Source organism: Antechinus flavipes, chromosome 3 (genome assembly GCF_016432865.1).
Source record: "Antechinus flavipes isolate AdamAnt ecotype Samford, QLD, Australia chromosome 3, AdamAnt_v2, whole genome shotgun sequence".
Classification (NCBI taxonomy): domain Eukaryota; kingdom Metazoa; phylum Chordata; class Mammalia; order Dasyuromorphia; family Dasyuridae; genus Antechinus; species Antechinus flavipes.
Window position 1 is genome coordinate 622007664 of NC_067400.1, and position 17219 is coordinate 622024882.

Consider the following 17219-nt stretch of genomic DNA (forward strand, 5'->3'; position numbering starts at 1 on the left):
CCAGAAGGATCTGGATGGTGATCTCCTTCCCCTCCCCCAACCTCAAAGTCCAGGGAGAAATGAGACCTGGCAGGGGGGCTGAGGGCTGCCCTTTGCCCCCTGACCCAGCCCCTTGGGCCTGTCTGTGCCCAGGTCACAGAGATTGTCTGGGACCCAGAGAGCTCCGAAGGGCAGTGGTGAATGTGAAGAAAGGCAGAGGGGGAGACAAAGAATCACCCACAAACACACAAGCTGGGAACCAACGGACTCGCAGAGACTCATGTAGACAAGCACAGAGCCAGGCTCACACGGGTGTGCACACAGGCTCCCAGGTCACTGAACACACATGCACACATGTACACACACACACATGCACAGCCCTCTCCACAATAAGACCAGCTCGGTCCCAGCCAGCCTGGGCTTCTCATTCAGGTGCAACCGGGGAGGTTGAGCAGCCACGTCCAGGGGCCTTTCAGGAGCCTTCCTCACCCCTCCCGGGGCCTGAGGGAGCCCCCCCCTTCCTTGCTTCCCTGTGGGTAAGGAAGCCTCCCCTCTCAGCCCAAAACCAGCCTCTGGCCTCGGGCCCTGATGCCCCCGGGACAGTCACAGGGGCAGCCTCATGGCCCTGAGGCATGAATACTCTGACCTCATCTTGTTAGTCAGGAGTAAACTGAGACCACAGAGAGGCCCTGCCAGGCCTGAGAGCACAGAGAAGCAGAACCAGGAAAGGAGCAGGGCCATGAACCTCTGCCTCCCATCCTCCCCCTGCCCCCCCAACCTTTCATCCCCATAACTGAGAATGGCTGAGGGGGGAAGCGCCCCCACAGGCATCCATTCAAGAACCGGGGACAGGTGTGAGGCTCCCGGAGGGGCCCGGGCAGGGTCCCCGTTGCCTGGAACTGTCCACGAATGTTCCACAGAGAGGCTGCCTCTGACCTGGGCTTCCTGGTTATGCAGGGGCTGCACAGAGCAGGAGGAAGGGCCCTAGTGTGTAAGAGGGACTCTTTCATCTGCCCAGCCCCAAGTAATTTAGCTAAGGAGACGTTCTCTGCTCAGATACAGGCGCCTCCCATGTGATGTTAAAGAATTATTCCATAAAATAGGGGAGAAACTCAACTGGGAAGGAGAAAAGTGAAAATAGGATGGAACCCGATTTCTCCAAGGATGAGCTGTATGCGGAGAATGGAGCCAGAAAGTGTGCCGAGCCCCAGCCGTGGGCTACGGGGAGACAGCCATGGGGACTCTCCGAGCCCTGCAAAGCCTCCTTCTGACCCGTTGCTGGAATGCTCCTGCACACGTCCCCTGGGCTTCCCCTGGCTGCAGAAGGGAGCCCAGTTCTTCCCGTCAAGAACAAAACCTCATCAAGATCTTCCATTCAAGAACCTGAAATGCTTCAGTCCAACGTGTTTGTTCCATCTAGTTTATGCCATTGGGGAATTATGCGATGACACAATCAAAGAAATTTCTCACCTGAGCATGTTGTTCGTTACCTCAGGAGGATAATGAGGAATGAATCCCCCCTTACACAGCCTGAGGGGACCCTGTGCAATTTGGTGTATAAAGAGAACTAGGTCCGGGTTCAGAAGAGTTGCCTTTAATCCTGAAATAATCATTTGTGGAACCCAATATCTCCACAGGTTCATCCCAAGCCATCCTCTCCTTCTCCCTTCCTGAGGGTTATGAGAGGAATGGGAGAGGGATCAGGTCCCTCTTCTCCCTTCCTGTTTCCCTTGGGAACGATGAATGGATCAGTGGCGGCCCCCTCCCTCCCTGATAATCAGAAATAGACCAGTGGCGTGGACCCACCCCAGCTTCTCCCTCCTTGATTGTCCTCAACAAGATGGCCCCAAAGGGAAACACTCACCTAACTGGGCCCCAGTCCCGTAGATGCAGCACAGCCCTGGAAGAGAAGCTCAGATTATTGATGACTCCAAACTCCCTCCAGGCTCTTCCCCTAAAAGGTCTTTCCCTCAGTTCCTCCATGACAATAACAGAGGCAGATTCAGGTGGCAGAGAGCTCTGGGACCTGCTCAGTCCAAGATCATTGCCTCAGCACAGAGGGTCTTTCTCCGTACCCCGCAGTGTGCTGGCCAAAAGCTCTCCTCCCCCCGTCCTCCTCCCCCAGCCCAGCCCAGGGGCTCACCAAGGCAGAGCAGACACAGGAGGTCTGGGCCCATGGTGCGCCCGAGATTCCCAGACCTCAGTGAGTACAGAGCAGGAGTCGGCGAGCCCCGAGAGAGGTCCTGCTCAGGATGTGGGAGGGACCCGTTGTCTCCTCCCACGAGTCTGGCCACACTCTTTCCACTCTGAGACATGTTATCTGGAGGACATCTTGCTGAGCTCTCCCTCTGACAGGCTCGGAGTCTCAGCAGGAGGCCAGTCTCCCAAAGACCCTGAGACCAAATCCCTGAGACTGGAGGGCCACACCTCCCCCGGGGGTCACCTCAGCAGCTGGAAGGGCTCCGAGCTGGGGCTCAGAGAGAGGTCTTGGGGAGGAAGAGCACTGGGCTGGGAATCAGGATCTGGGTTCCCGCCCCAACTTTGCCCACAATGAACTGTGGGCCATTACTCAAGTCCCTTTCTCTCTGTGCCTCTAATCGCTCTCGTAATAAATGCCAGGACTGGAACAGATGGTCACCCAGGCCCCTGGGCCTCTCACAATATAAGAAGCATCTTCAAAGTTGGAGCCCAACTCTCTCTGACCCAAATCTGGGGCTTTAGAGGAGAAACTCAGGGGAGGCTTCCGTCCCACCCAAGCAGGCTCAGGGGGAAGCTGCAGACACTCTCAGCCTACATGCGGTGCTCAGAGAGGAGGGCTCCTGGGCTCAGATCCAGCTCTTATTCCTCATTTCCTTTTCCCTAACGTTGGGAGGATGGAGTCTGTCATCTCAAAGATTCCTCCCAGCTCAGGCCTTCTGGGATTCTTTTCCTGATTTTCAGCTAGGAATAGCCCACAATATAGGGAATAAACCAGCCCTAGATCTCAGCTAGAAACTAGTAGATCTCATGTCAAATGCAACCATTCCAGACAAATCTGTAACCAGAGCAAGGGGATAAGGACTTGCTCCAAGGGCAGCAGAACAGGAGAGGGCATGAACATCACTAGCACTTTGCCAGCCACTGGAAACAAGGCCACTCTTCCCAGTGAGCCAATAATAAAAAGAGGAAAATGGGAAGCTCCTACATGGCCCATGCATCTAGACCACATCCCTACCCCACTGCACACCAGATAAAGAAATCCTGCCTGACCTGCTTGGCTCTCTCCTGCCCGATCCCCTGGCCAGAGACAGCACCTCTCACGCAGTAAACCAGAGCAACACTTCTTCCAATCCCCATGGGCCAGCGATTGAAGTTCACCACCTGCTTTTAAAGTTGATCTGAGGGCACCATTGCTGCCTCTCACCATCCATGCTCAGGTGGCAGATTATGACTGTTCTCGGGCCTGGAGGCTTCACTGCTTTGGGTTGGCCTGGTCAAGTTTCCCCTGTAATGTCACCATCATTCTCCATAGGTACTCATGGATTCTAGGGAGAATAAAGCTCAGTTCTCTAATAGTTTCCGGCTCATAGGGAGCTTCCAGGTCACCGTGCTCAGCAGGTGGAAGCTCCCAAAAGAAGATAGCATCAGAAATAGAACTAAGCCATCATGGTCTTGCCTGACTTTAACTTTGGGTGTCCTTTGAGGGAACGCTCTCACCCCAGTTTTCAATGAGAGGCTCTCCAACCAAAAGGCTTTTTGACTGTTGGTTTTCTGTCTTATAGATCAAATGTTTGGGCACCCAGTTGAAATGCTCGCAAACTGATTTATTTACATATAATATCCACGTGCAGCCGCACTGATCCCATACACAGCAGAACACACTCAAAAAAGGAAAATGTTGCACAAGAGGAGTTGATAACAATAACCACTCTTTAAAAGTCAGCTTTTCTTTAATATAATGAAAATAAATTTTCCTTCCTGAATCTGGACTTCACATCTAAGGAGGTCTCCTCTAATTCACGATAATTCTTAAGTTCAGAACAAGGGAACCAACCATGACAGAGAGCGGGACCTTTCCACTGATCATGGCACCTTGGAGAGCTCAAGAGGTAATGAGTTCCTACATGCTGACCATCAGCAGGCTTCTCCTTCCTAGGACTGCCTGGCTTTTCAGGAGAGGAAGTTCATCACGTGATCCACTCTGTAGATTTCTAACACCTAAGCTCTCACTTGGCTGGCCCAGAACCCTGGACTTGATGTTGTTACTAACACGTTATAGATTGAAAGGAAAGGGAAATGAGTGCAACATTACCACAAGCTTTGTTGCTTTTTGTTCTCTGTGCTTGAAGAGGACCACAATGGCATCACTAAGTCAGGGTCAAGGTACAGGGTATATGATTGTGGCTGATCGGACTGATAGGTGCTTGAAAAGCCGCACCACATGGCAGGTACACTGGGAGGGGAGATGGGTCTAAGTCTGATAATCTCATGTGATTTTGAGCTACTGCAATTCTGCTTTATAGAATAAATGCTGTGGGGGGGTGGTTGGATTCCAGTGTATCCTGCATCTCACAACTGATTTCAAAGTTCTTCACATAGACCTTGAGCGTGTGCTTGTCTCCATTCTTCTGAGCAGAATGGAAGTACTTTTAGCAAATGGACTTTAAGCATTCATTAACCCACCTAGCAATGGTTTTAAAAAGTATTTTGTAGCATATAGGGTAGGTCAGAGAAGAGAATTGTTGCTACTCTTCAAGAATTTCATAACTCTCAGAAGCGTTGCTATTTGGGAAATATGTTTTACCTTTTCTCTTTATTTATTAGTAGAATCCGGGATGACATTTATGACATGTGTTTGAAGGGAATACAAGGAGGAGAGGACATGGTGATACAGCATGAAGAGAAGCAGGGCTGATGAGCAGGAAGTAGGTATAACGGAAGGGGACAGAAGGTTTCTGATAGTCAGCTCTGGGTATTAGCTGAGTTTGGGTCCAAGTCTTCTTATGCTATCCAGAGTTGGCTGATCTCTTTCCCTCTATGCTTGCTGGTTAGTTTGAAGTTCCTAGAATCCTTTGATCTCAACATATGCTTTCTGTCTCTCCAGCCTTACTGCTCCAGGCAGACATTTTCTGGCTCATCCTCAACTCCTCAGGCTGTTCCAGTCACTGGCCAAAAGTATCCCAATGACAAGGAGAACCAATCCAGCCAGGCTGATGTGAATGAGATTGATCACAAAATAAACCGACTGGGTAGAATCTGAGGGAGAAGAGAAAATGAGGTAAATGCTGACATAAGAATATTTCTGGAAGTTCACCCTTCTCTTAGCAGACTCCTTGATCCTGCCCCCAGACTGGTCCAAATCATGGGTTCATAAAGAGCAGGTCATCCCAGACTAAACATATTGTATTTGTGGAAAATTACTCAGGCCTTGCACGTCCTCCCATGGGGGTCTATTCTCTTGACGTGAGGCTGAGATGCTCTGCTAAAAAAGTTCAGCTCATCAGGGCCCCCTACTGCCCTTTACTCATGTCCACTAAGCTGTGGAAGCTGAAAAGTCTTTAGCTGACAAGGACAGGATGCTCTGTTCACAGTTCTTTCCACAAGAACAATGAGCCACATTTTATTTTGAACAACCCAGAAAAGACAGGAAACATGTTTTAAGTGTGACTTATGGGTCTGTTTGTTGACTTCCTATATCTGGTGATAATTTAAAATTCAAGATGTAGTGTTCTTCTTTTCTAAAATATAATTGTTCTCTATCAGCAGGTTTCTTGGGGGGCTTCTGGAGACAGCCTTAGTTTCAGTCCAGTTCTTTATTATCTCTTCCAAAATAGCCCGGTAAGCTTTCCTTGGTTCCGAAAGTTCTTGTTGCTAGTCCTTTGCCTCTGCCAGCTTCAGCCTCCAGCTCACTCTGAATCCTGGCTCTGAATCTCCCCACTGAATTCTGGCTTTCAATGTCCTCAACTGACTCCTCCTGCTGTCTCCATCCCTCAAAGTTTCTAGTGCTTGTCCTTTTATGTGCTCTTTTAGAGGTGGGAACTCAAAGGTTGATTCCTCCTCCAAGAGAATGGGATTGTGGGTTCCTAACTTGTGAATCTAGAATGCTAATGTGTGAACTAATGTGTGAACTCTTAAAGGTGTGAAAGGTGTGAACTCTGAAGTAGAGAACTGCTAACTTATTCCTGTAGACAACTGTAGACAACAGTAGACAACTGACATCACTTTGTAAGAATCCTGACATCAAGATCCTAGTTTACTTTGGTTTAAGAAAATAAAATTTATGCAACAACTATTTAACCAATTAGGGAGAACTTGTGACCCTAATCATTCTTCAGGGGCTCTTATCTCCACCCCTCCTGAACCTTCCAACCTTCCCAAATAACAACTTACCAGACTGGGCAATCTAGACAATGAAGCCCAATACACTCCCCAAACCTAGTCTGATTTGCATGCAAATGCAAGTGAACAAAAAATCAAAGGCAAGAATGTGCTCTCCTTTCAAGGGACCAACAAAAAAGTCTGAAGTTGTAGAGCTTTTTCTCACCCAAAACAAAGTCTTGCAGTTTCCTGATATCTGGATAGTTACTAACCTGATCTGTGAGAGGATATTATTGAATCTGGCCAGGAGCTAAAGTCAAGCTCCCATTATTTGAATATGCAATTTTCCTCTCCCTTTTAAAAATAATCTAAACATTTGACTCAATGCATCACCAGCTGCCAGTAATGTGATCTGTTATATGGAGTTCGGCACTAAATTATGCCACAGTTCTCTTTTCTTGTCCTGACTCAGTCTCCCTAATTATCCTGATCCAGTCCTGACTCAGTTTCTCTGCTTCAGTTTATACTATCAGCTCAAAGCTCAGTCCTACAAAACCTTCTTTCCCTCTTTATCAGAATATTTGATAAAGATAAAAGATCTTATGTTTTAGAATATCAGAATGTCTCTCCCCATCCCAAGCTACCAGAATGTCAGATACCGTCTTATCAAGATGCCTCTCCCCATCTTTGGGGTTCCTCCCCGCATTAAGTAATCCCATCCTCCATGACTCCCCTCACCCTGTCAGAACCGGATTGTCAGAATCCTGTATCCACTCTCAGCACTCTGACTCCACCCCTGCCTCCATCTACCCCCTGAGTCTGAGCCATGTGTATATAGTTCATTGAGAACTCACATTGTTGGCTGGATTCTTGGAGACAATAGTCTCATTCTGCCCTGGGACCAAACCATGGATCAATTTGGTCCAAGTATATCTCTCCCTTTTAAATAAATTATTAAATACTCTCTAATCTCTATCATGCCTTAGTTTCTCCAGCATTACAGCAGATCCCAAAAGCTGGCTGTAACTCCCTAACTTAAAAAACTCTAGTGTCTTCCTTTTGCCTTTTAACACCAAATACAAAGTCCAAAGTTAAGCTTCTAAAGTCCTTAAAAATATGACCTTGAGGAAATCTTTCTACCCTCCTTGGACACTGATTGTTCCATTGTCTACACTCTAAGAATCATTCAAGCTGGCCCTCCCTCTCTAGTCCTTCCCGGTGACGTCCTTCCTTCTACTCTGGTGCTTTTTCACTGGATGATTCCTTTAGGAGGAATTCCCTCTTCTTACATTACTTTTATGAGGCGTGAGAATTGCTGCTCTAATCTGAAATTTTAAAAAATAATTTTCTGTCATCTGACAAAGAAGCCACTGGAAGGTTGGGCTCTCCAGAAATCCTCTGAGAAGCTGACATTATAAAGAGATCAGAAGAAAGCAAAGGCAAGGGGCTAGAAGGCTTTGAGTGAGCACTGTAGTTGGAAGGAAAAGGAAGAGGCTAGGAGAGGAGGGGAGCCCAAAGGCCATGACTGTTGTTAAAGCATTGCTGCTGCTGGGGTTGCTGGGGCTGCTACTACTGCTAATACTATCGGTGGCAGAGGCCTGCTGCTGCTGGGATTGCTGCTTTGAGCTGCCACAATTGCTTTGAGGACTCTGGCCATAGCTCATCCCTCACATAGGGATGTTACCAAGGCACAGCTCTAACATTTCACTCTCCTACTTCATGACTCTAGTGGTTCCCAGTTACCCAGAACTGAATCTCAAGTCCTCTCTGTGACAGGGACAGCTCTCCATAATCTTCCTCCTCCCTCTCATTCCACCCTTCCTCCCCATGCTTCACCTCAGACACAAGCTAAAGGGCATCCTCACTGGTTTGCCCATTTCTTCCCTTCCTCTGTCAAGCACAGATTCTCTTAGAATCTTAGGTGTTTCCCAATGCTCAGTTCAGGACCCTCTTGAATGGACAATTTAATATTTTTTCCAAAGGGAAAGTATAAATTAACTAAGTGATGGGATCAGGTTCCTCATTTCCCTTTCCTTTCCTCATTGGCAAATAGTTCCCAGGATATGGGGGACAACTCTGGGAGAGTGTAGAGCAAACTGACTCACCCCTTAACTCTCATGCATTGAAAACACATCTCAGGTCAGCAAAAGGACTGTCTTTGTTTACATTTGAATCTATGTGTTGTTTCCTCATTCGATGTAGTTTTCAAGCTTAGAATGTAAGGTCACATTCTCAGTCAATGAGGATGAGCCAAAGGGGGAGGGTTAATGTAGCTGCAAAGAACCTACCTATGGCCCTTTCTGTCTGTGCTCAGGGCCCTCACTTTTACCTCTCCATATGGTGAGAGTAACTGCCCTATTCTCAAAAGAACCAAATCAACTTTCTCCTTGCACCTTGAGATATCTCTGAGATTTATTGAGTGAGTTGCAAACCACACACCCTCTTACAGGGGACTTCCCTCCTTCCTCAATCTACCTTGGCTTCTTTTGTATACAATCTGTGCCCCACGGATGTACACCTGGTCATATTTACAGAAAAGTTGCCTCTAGAAAGCCAAGGGTCCCTTCAGACTGGTCTTGGTATTCCAGGAGAAATTCAGAATGACTCATAATGAAAACTTCCTATGTACCTCCAGAGAAAGAGCTGATAGGCTGAGTGCAAATTTGAGTCTGGTTTTCTCACTTTATTTCTCTTGTATTTTTGTGACATGGCTAATATGGAAATATGTTTTGTGTGATTTCACATGAATAATGGGCATCATATTTCTTGCCTTTCAAGTGAGTGGGGGAGAAGCTGGAGAGGAGAGAATTTAGAACTTAAACTCTTTTTTTTTTTGGCAAAGGCCATGTATCTTAACCAACAATCCTCATTCTATCATTGTCTATGGACCAAGTCTATCTTTAATGGATTGCACAAGAGACTCAATAAAAATGTGGAACTCAAGGCTGATCTTTAAAATTTTTGACTTCTTTCACAACCATGGAAAAAGACCTTGAGATTTGTTTTCTTGTTGGTTCTTTGTTTTGAAATTTGTAGTCTGAGAGAACAATCACGGTTTTGCCACAGGAACCTAGTATCTTCGGTGGAACTTGAAAGGATGAGACTAAATTCTCCTCAAGAGCCAAGACATTTCTGGAATGGGAAATATGTGTAAATGTGATAATTGTCTCTCGATGTGATTAATTGGGAGAAGGGGGAGAAAGAACTGCATCATTAGAATATTTTCACTTTCACCTCCCAATTGAAAACTAAGATACCAGTAACCCTGTGCTGCCAGTAAGGAAAGAGCACAGAAATGCAGTTCCAGGGGCATCTCCAACTTAAGGGGTAATAAATTTCACAAGAAAGGAGTGTGTAGCTTAGTTATTATTTGAATTGTTTTAAGTATTTCTTCCAAAACAGGAAGGCAAAATGAGGATCTAAAAAGAGAATCACAATATCTACAACTCGTCCTGAACACAGTACAGTGGCAGCCAATGTCACCAGCATCCTTCTACTGAGAAAGGCAGAGTGGGACTTGACATTTCAAGAAAGAGATATTCAAATTAAAGATCTTTCCTCATCCCCAAGAAGATGAGAATTAAGGACTTCCTTAAGGAAGAGTCAAGTCTTGATTAGAGTATCAGAGGTCCTTTTGATTGTTTCACATCATCTGAGCCTAGCTTGAGAGGGCTGGTCCAGCATGATTTTAAGAAATTGATTCTCCAGGACTATTCCTGAAAAAGTAGATGAATGACTTTTCTTTTTAAAGAAGTTAACCATGATGTATTCTTGTTTTCTCATACTATGGTATTTCCTTGTTCAATATTACTATAAATGTTTCTTTAAAATGCTTTCTGTGACAGAAGACGGCTCTGCCAATTAAAACCACAAATGCTCAGAGATAGACTAATGATGAAGTGATTTTAAAGATTATTGTTGACAGATTTTTGTCAAAACAGAAGAGTTTATTATGTATATTTTCTTTGTCATGTCCACTTTCTATAAAATAGGAAGAATAATACTACCTGCCTCTGAGTTTTGAGAATCAAAGGAAATTATTTCTAAATCAATTTGTGAACCTGAAGGCACTAGAGACACGGTATCATTATTCTACACACCCTGCTATGAACTACCAAAAACAAAGAAACAAACAAGAGGTGAAAAGGGTTTTTACTGTATCACCCAGTGCCCAGAACGTGGCAAACACTAAATGAATGCTTACAGATTAGCCAAGGTGCCTTCTCGCCATAGCTTTATGGTCCTGCTGAGATCCTAGTACAGGGGTTCCTTAACTAGGGTCCTTGAACTTGGGGAGGAGGAATTGATGTTTTGATAATTGTATCACAATACATTTGGTTTTTCCTTCTCAATCTTTTGTATTACATTTTATGCATTTCAAAACTTTATTCTGAGAAAGGATCCATTGGTTTCATTAACCTGACAAAGAAGCTCATGACACCAATGAGAACTTTCTCTCTCCAAGAGCCAGCTGAGCCTGTCCAATAGGATCCTCTCAGCTCTCAAGACACTCCTTCCAGTTCTCAGTCCTCTGTTCTGTTCAGTGGAACTAGATGTAGACATTATAACATTGGAATAGATCTGTGGTGTAGCATGGGTTGGTGAATTTAGAAAGCTATGGAAAGATTGGGATCCAAGAAGAATGATGCTATCCACCCTCAGAGAGACAGAGGACCAAACATAGTACAACCTTGCAGAGATGTTTATGAGGGCACATGTGTATATTTGTGAACAATTATAATTATCTATGTACGTGTATATGCATGTATAAGTATATATGTATTATTTTTCTTGGGTCTTTGTGACATAGGTAATAAGGAAATATATTTTGAATGATTTCACATGAATAGCGTGTATCATACTGCCTGCCTTTCCGGGGGCCGGGGAGTCGGAGGGGAGAGAATTTAGAAATCAAAACTTTTTTAAATATACAAAATAAATATTAATTTCTACATTAAAAAATAACGTAAGTTATAATCATTTTAAAGAAAGAACTAACTGTTCTCAGTTCCTTTGAGACTGCTTGATTTTGTATTCTTAAGAGTTATCATATCTATTTGCCTCTGAAGACACCTCCTGCAAGAAGGCTCATTGTAGCATTTGGAGAGTTAGCTTTGAGTACCTTCATTTGGATTATTTTTTTTCATTCCCCCTCCCCCATTTTTGGGCAAAGACCACACATCTGCATTAACAGTCCTCATCCTAGCTTTGTCTATGGACCAAGTTAATCTTTAATGGGTCACAGGAGGGACTCCAGAAGAGTGTGGACCTCAAAGCTGATCTTTGGAATTTGGGATTCTCCCCCAAATACGCAGAAGGAACTTGAGATTTATTTTCTTGTTGGGGCTTTGTTTCAGAATTTATAATCTGAAAGACCAACCACGGTTTTGCCACAGGAATCTAATGTCTTTGGTGGAACTTAAAAGGATGAGACTAAATTCCCCCCAAGAGCTGAGGCATTTCTGAATTGGAGATATAGACAAATATGTTGATTGTACTGCAATGTGATTAGCTGAGGGCAGGGGGAGAAGGAGAATTGCATCACTGGAATATTTCCACTTTCCCTTTCCAAATGAGTGACCCTGTGCTGCCAATGAAGGGACCTAAAAAGCATAGGAATCAGGTCACTGTTATTCTTATGGGTTTTCTTTTATTTTTGTTTTTTTTTATTTGTTTAAATAAAGAAATACATTATACAAGATAAAAAACAACTACAACAATAGAACCAGATCCCCATTCTCACCTTTCTCAGAAATCTCCAGGACGATGCTGGACTCTGACTCATTTTGTGAGTTCTGAGAGTCAAAGAACTTACAGCTGTAGTTCCCAAAATCCTGGGTTGTAGTAAACGGTAGGGTAAACTCAACCCAGCTTGCTTTTGTAGTCTTTGAACATAAGGGCTTGGAATACCCCTCCTTGAACAGAAGATATGTCCATTTCAGGGGTGGCAAATCATCATTTGACATGTTGCACCTGAAGGTCACATTGCCCCTTGGGACCAGGATAAAACTTTTCTGAATTGAGAGGTTAGGTTTGGGAAGAGGGCCTGGAAAACAAAAGTCGCTGAAGTAGGAGTTGGAACATATAGGTGCAGATCCCACCTCTTCTCATATGTATTAGGGTGACTATGGACAAATTCCTTTTCTTTCATTTCCAGTTTTATCATCTATATATTAAGGTATCTGCCATAATGATTTCTGGTCCTCTTCCAGAATCCTTTTCTAATTTAAGAATCAGAAGGGGAAAATTTCTCTTTTTTATTAAAGCTTTTAATTTACAAAACATATGCATGGGTAATTATTCAATTTTGACCCTTGCAAAACCTTATGTTCCAAATTATCCCCTCCTTCCCCACACTCCCTTCTCTAGATGGTAGATAGTCCAATATGTATTAAAGATGTTACAATATATGTTAAATCCAATCTCTATATGTACATATTTATACAGTTATCTTGTTGCAATGAAAAATCAGATCAAGAAGGAGAAAAAAGCTGAGAAAGAAAACAAAATACAAGCAAATAACAATAGAAAGAGTGAAAACACTACGTTGTGGTCCATACTCAGTTCCCGTGGTCCTCTCTCTGGTGTAGATGGCTCTCTTCATCACTGAACAATTTGAACTGGTTTGAATCTTCTCAATGTTGAAGAGAGCCACATCTGTCAGAATTGATCATCATATAGTCTTCTTGTTGCCATTATAAGGATGTCCTGGTTCTGCTAATGTCACTTAGCATCAATTCATGTAAATCCTCCAGCCTCTCTGAAATCATCCTACTGGTCATTTCTTACAGAACAATAATATTCCATAACATTCATGTACCATAACGTACTCAGCCATTCCCCAACTAATGGGCATCCATTCAATTTCCAGTTCGTTGCCACTACACAAAGAACTTTTTTTTTGTACAGGTGAGTCCCTTTCCCTCCTTTAGGATCTCTTTGGGATATAATCCCAGTAGAAATACTGCTGAGTTAAAGGGTATGCATAGTTTAATAACTTTTTGGGCATAGTTCCAAATTGCTTTCCAGAAAGGTTGGTTCCATTCACAGTTACACCAACAGTGTATCAGTGTCCCAGTTTTTTCACATCCCTGCCAACATGCATCATTATCTTTTCCTGTCATCTTAACCAATGTATATAGTACTATCTTAGAGTTATCTAAATTTGCATTTCTCTGAACAATAGTGATTAGGAGACCTTTTTATATAACTAGAAATAGTTTCAATTTCTTCATCTGAAAATTATCTGTTCATTTTCTTTGCTCATTTATCAATTGGAGAATGGCTTGAATTCTTATAAATTTGAGTCAATTCTCTATGTATTTTAGAAGTGAGATTTTTATCAGAACATTTGAATGTAAAAATGTTTTAAGGGAAACTTTCTCAATAAAACACAGTCCATATCTTCTTTTTCCCTACCTTTGATAACTCAGTAGGGAAAATTGTTCTAGGTCTCCCTTTACTTTTAACCCTTGTCAACCACAGAAAGTATCAAGACCTAAAACTAAGTTTTGGTTTGGAATGTAATTGAGAAGTCATAAGTCCCAAGTTCTAGACCAAACTCTGATACTTATTTGCTGCATGATCTAGACATAGTCTATTGCCCTCCCTGAGATTCATTTTCCACATCTATAACAAGAAACTCTAAGATTTCAAATCTACATGACTAGAAGGTTGGCGGTGTTCCTAATTGAAAAAGAAAAGCAATGTTTTCTCTCTGAGAAAGAAAAGTTCCGGTTTGGAGCTTGTCGATTTTGAGAAGACTATAGAGGTGCTTGTCCTTTATTCTCGAAAAGGAGATCACTATATGGGGGTGAAGGTACAGTGTGATGAACTGTGGCTAATAAGACTAATATGAGTTCTGAAAATTCTACCACAGGTCAGACACAAACGTTCCATATGAACATTTAGAGTGGAGATGGCTCTAAATGTACACATCTCACATTTCTAGATAAATGGAGCACATATAGTTTACCAGGTTCAATACCAAGAAATGGAAGGACTGGAAATAAACCTAAACTGGAGCTGAGTAGAGATAATGATGTAAGCCAAAGAGAGGATGAAATGACTAAGTGACAATTTCGAGATGGGATAAGAGGACCAGGACAAGAGTCATAAGGATTATATTCCTTTGGGGTCATGATAAAAATGATGATCCAAGAAAGAAGATTAAGAAGAAGCAAACAGGGAAGAGAGAGTAGTCAACAAAACCCAGGGAGAAGAGAGCAGTAAAGAGGGAGACATTTATTAGTGTTAAAAACTAGAAAGAGTCCAAGAAGGATGAGGAATGAATACAATCATCAGATTTGCCACTTAAAGAGAGAGCAGTTTTGAGGAATGAGGTCCAAAGAAAGATGAAAAGTGAGAGGTAGGAGAGGAAACTGAGGCAAGGAGTATAAACAACTTTTCACATGCATTTAGTTGTGACATGGTGGAGATCATGGAAACACATTCATTTTCATATATCTGAAGATGTGAGGCTTGGTATTTTGGGATTTTAGACAGCAGGGAAGGAGTAAAATAATAGGGAGAGATCAAAGATTGGAAGGTGAGGAGGAGGATGATCAAGAAGGTGAATTTCTAAGAGGAGATGAGATGGATTGGCTGAGACAAGCAGAAATGCTTGTATAGGAATGTCTCTCTTGTACTGATCAGAAATGGGCACATAAACTGGTTGGTAAAATAAAAGAAAGGAAGAGACCAAAGGAAATGGCTTCCCAGAAGCTACTATTTGGTGGAAAGCCAATAGATCTTATAGTAATGCCATCACTTCAAATTCCCAGACATTCATTTATGAGCATTGTGGCCACTTAAACCTCTGGGTCATTATATCTAGCTCTCTAAAATATACAGATGGACAAGCAGAGCCATAGAGCTCCTCTGAGCTGTAAATCTACAAAATTCCCATGCTGTTTAGCTGGGGGAATTCATGACACTCTTGTTGCCCCTTGTGTGCTTGATTTCCTTGCCTGAAAAATTAGAGGACTGAACTACATCAATGTATTGATCTATCAGTAAACATGTTTGAACACTGATTTTATATCTATATGAATACATATGTTTATTTATATACATATAAACATGTATATGTGTGTGTTGTATAATTAATTCCATTCTAGAGGAATAGAGCTATGTGGAGAAAGGAACAATAAAAGTTTTCCTTACTTGTTGAACATAAACATACTGGAATAAAGAATTAAAGAGACCTCTTGGACCTCAGTGGGAAGAAGGAAAACAGAAAGTTCCAGAATCTGAGGCAGGTGACCTAGAGGGCATAGGGATATCATCCCAGGAGGACATGACAGCAGCAGGGGCTAAGGGGGTACCATGACAGCACTGTATCCCTGGTTGTTAGGGATGAAACCAACCTCCCAGAGAAGTCTCTAGATCTCAGTTGTCAATATCACTCTCCTCCTGCCTGTGTCTCAGATGTTTAATGTTAGTTTCTTCTCCCTGAGAACACCCAGCTTCTATGCCCTTCTGACCATTCAGGGCCTTGGGAGAAATACACTGTTTCAAGTTTAAAGCACCATGCCAATGTGAGTTTTTACTGTAACACTCTATTGGTGTTAGTTTTGGGGTTCACTGAATGATTGTTAGATAGTCCTCTGGTCAAAATAACAGTTGGAACTCTAAATTGAGAGCTCCCAAACACTTGAAAAGAAACTCATTCAGCAGAGCCAAGATGGTGGAGAGGACCCATGCATCTTCCTTTGCTCTCCTTTACCCTCAAACTATTTTTTATGAAACTCAGCCTCAGAATTAATGCTTGACTGTCAAAACCCATGAATATTGGGAGTACAACATATTAACACAGAAGATAATCTCGAAATTCACCAGAAAAGGCATGTTTTTGCTCAAGCATGGGGACAGAACAGGGCTATGCCAGACTCAGACTCAGGCAGGTAGGTAGTGAGAGCAAAGAAAACAGCTCATGCTGAGCAGACCAGAGAGGGCTGGAGTGTGGTCTTAAGAGGCTGAAAGTTTGCAAGGAGAATTTGAACCCAGTGTCAGCTGCTCTTCTCTGGCAGCAAGCCAGTAGATGAGCAGAGAAGCTATAAACACAGGGAGTAAAGACTATAACCCCAAAATGCTAGAGTCTCTCTGGATCTGACCAAACCAATGGACCAACAGGAAGGACTTAGCACCATCTCAGCGTGCCACAGTGATCCCAGTGCAGATGCTGATCCTAGCACAGCCATTGTTGTCCCACTGCTGCTTCACTGCTCCTTCCTGTTGTCTGTTGAGGAAGCGTGGTAACCTCACATTACCTCAAAAGCAAACTGAAACTTTTTTGTTGTTGTTGTTCGTTTTGTTTTATTAAAATGAGAAAAGGCAAACCCAGTTCTAACTGTAGGTAGCTTCTATACTGAAAGAGAATGGACTTCAAACCCTAAGCAGACTAAAAACAGATGAACCCCAAGTGGTGATATAATCTGGTCCCCATAATATAAGACTCTCATAGAAGAAATTAAAAAGGCTCATGAAAGTTAGCTAGAAGAAAAATGGGGAAAGGAAAGGGAAGCTTTGCAAGAGGGTCTAGATAAGACATGTAACTCAGTAAAAGATAGAGTGGATAAAGAAATCAACTCTCTGAAAAACAGAATTAGTGAATTAGAAAAAAGAAATAACTTCTTAAAAAATAAAATTGGGAAAATGGGAAAAAATCCATAGAACAAAACAACTCATTTAAAAACTCAATTGGACTCCCAGAAAAGTATGATGAAAAAAAGAGCCTGGACTCTATTTTCCAGGAAAGTATCAAAGAGAACTACCCAGAAGTCATAGAAACAGAAAGTAAAATGGACATTGAAAGAATTCATCGATCACCTACTGAAAGGGATCCTAAAATCAAAACACCAAGAAATATAGTGGCCAAATGCCAGAACCCTCAGATGAAGGAAAAAATGCGGCAAGCTGCTAGAAAAACCCAATTCAAAAAT